At 42.6% G+C, this 2481-nt stretch overlaps 1 long non-coding RNA gene across 1 annotated transcript; it reads right to left on the reverse strand.

Annotated features, from left to right (window-relative positions):
- Positions 1 to 1113: 1113 nt before the first annotated feature.
- Positions 1114 to 2004, reverse strand: LOC116817531 (uncharacterized). The gene is made up of 3 exons (XR_004371954.2): positions 1906 to 2004; positions 1747 to 1806; positions 1114 to 1187 (listed from the first exon to the last, which is right to left on the reverse strand). It is a non-coding gene; the product is annotated as an uncharacterized LOC116817531 (long non-coding RNA).
- Between the last annotated feature and the right edge of the window lie 477 nt (positions 2005 to 2481).

The following is a 2481-nucleotide window of genomic DNA, read 5'->3' on the forward strand; positions in this document are numbered from 1 at the left end:
GAGTAAATCGATTTTAGATATTCGATTTCAGCTACGCTATTCTCGTAGCTGAAATTGCGTATCTAAAATCGATTTAATCTCGTAGTGTAGACCTGGCCTAACACAGACATGTCTGCAAAAGCCCTAGTGTAGATGCAGTTACACCAGAAAAAAGTGCTCTCTTTTGCTGGTATAAGCTGTGTTCCCACTACGACAGTGTGCCAGGATAGCTATATCAGCAAACCCCTTTTAGTGTAGATAAGGTCTTGGCCGGAGTTGCTATCTGCATATTCACTAACACCTGAAGACTTGATTAACGCACCCACCCCCTAAGACTGTGAACCGCCATAATAAAAGGTTGGTAAAACCTTGTAATTAGAGTAAGTGATGTAATCTCCGCCATTTCCTCTGGTTGTTCCACCTGCCTAATACCATCACCTCAGTCTTACCTGGAGCAAATGTTGATTTGAAATCAACATTTGAAATATTCTGTGTGACCCAAACAAAATATTTTTGGTTTTATTGTTTCTGCAAGAAAAACTGAAAAAATTCAGTTTGAAACTAACCATTTTTATCCCCCAGATTTTTTGGTTTGTTCACCAAATCAAAAATAAATTATTCACTCACTCTTCTTACGACTTCACTGGGAACTGAGCATTCAGCACCTCATAGGATTGGGCTTCTTTGCACTCATAATGGAACTGATAAGAAAAGGCAGACCCAAGTACTGTCTATGCAAGATTTCCCTCTTTCCCCTTTACCCCCGACAGCTAAATCAGTGCCCTTCAATCATTGAATCCTACATGAACTTGGCCAAAGGAAAAAGCGTGTATGTGCACAGTCAGAGATTGAACCTTCAACTAGTGTTTGTTGAACTGCATTGTCTGTCTAATTTAGAACTATCTTAGGCCTCTATTAAGAAGAAACTGCTGGTCATTTTGAATTATACCAGACTGTGTGTCTGACAGTGTTAGTGTGACATGGACAAATGTCCAACAGTGTTCACGCAGAGACCATGAAATTAATTTCTTCTTATGACTAAATTTGATTTCAGATTTTCAAAGGTTTGTGCAAATCAGGAACATATCATTCCTATGAAAAATATGGGAAACAATAAAGGCAAAGAATCCTGAAGCCACCTTGACAAGCTCCATCATATCTTTGACAAACCCATCCACTTCTGGACCTTCCAGTTCTCCTGTTTTACTCTGAAAGACAGAGGAAACATTAAAGGCATTTCACCAAGTCAGAAATATAATAATATTTTCTAGCCATCAGGTCCCCCCAAACTCCATGTATCTGTAAAATTCTATCCTCCAAACCATCACCTGTGATTTCTCCTCTCCCCATAAACTGTGATGACATCTTCCCTCAGCTGTTTGTGAGGCCTTTTGGTGACTACCCTACAAGTCCGGTGAAGGCAGGAAATGGCACTGAAGTGCTGCTTTCCAAGTGATATAGGACAATTAGGGAATTCAGTCTCTGCTGTGCCCCACGGGTGCTGCAATCAAAAGAGCTATGAATGGGGTTTTGAGGGTGGCATTTTGGTTCATGGGGTGAGGCAAGCATGTGGTGCAAAACTGTTTGAAGGACACAGAGCTAAGGCCAGCCCTGCTTCTGTGATTCTATAACCACTGCTTCCCATAAGGAAAGAGACCCCTAACAATACAGCATCATCCAATGCTACACTGCATAGGAATGAATGCGAGTCCAAGTCCAGATGTGCCACTTAAACTGCAATATAATAAAACACCCCACAGAACTCACAACATCGTAGTGTGCAAAGATTTTCTCAAAATCATTCTTCCTTTCTTCTGTACTACAAGCCTGAATGCAGGGGAAAAAATGATAATGGGTTGAGGTTAGAGCTGAGTTATCTCAGCTGAAAAAAGCAGAATGAATGTATTAGAAAATAGTGCTACTTACATCCATTTTAAATTGAAGGAGGAAATTTTCCTGGAGTGCCAAAATCCTAAAAGGAGAGATCTAAATTATGATCTTTTTGGTTATCGTATTAGTTCTACTTGTCCAGAAGGCAAGAAGATTGTAGGTTATAGTGGTCTAAAGAAGGAGGTACTTTCTGAGAGATCTGTGGGTGATGTGACCATAAATCCCTCTCTGTTTGTGGGGAGTTGTAGTATGAATCCCTTGGCTCACTGTTCTGAAAATGGACTCCTTTATGTTAATGACTCTTACAGACATAGGTACTGACTCCTTGGGTGCTCTGGGGCTGGAGCACCTACGGGGAAAAATTGGGGGGTGCTCTGCACCCACCGACAACCAAACTCCCTGCCCCACCCAGCCAGCTCACCTCCACCTCCTCCCCTGAGAATGCTGCGTCCCCACTTCTCCCCTTAGCCCCCAGTACTTGCTGCCACAAAACATCTGTTTCACAGCGTAATAGGCTGTGGGAGGGAGGAAGGAGGAGCAGGAACATGGCACGCTCAGGGGAGGAGGTGGGGAAGAAATGAGGCCAGGGTCAGGATTTGGGGAAGGAGTCCA

Source organism: Chelonoidis abingdonii, unplaced genomic scaffold (assembly GCF_003597395.2).
Source record: "Chelonoidis abingdonii isolate Lonesome George unplaced genomic scaffold, CheloAbing_2.0 scaffold2832, whole genome shotgun sequence".
NCBI lineage: Eukaryota > Metazoa > Chordata > Testudines > Testudinidae > Chelonoidis > Chelonoidis abingdonii.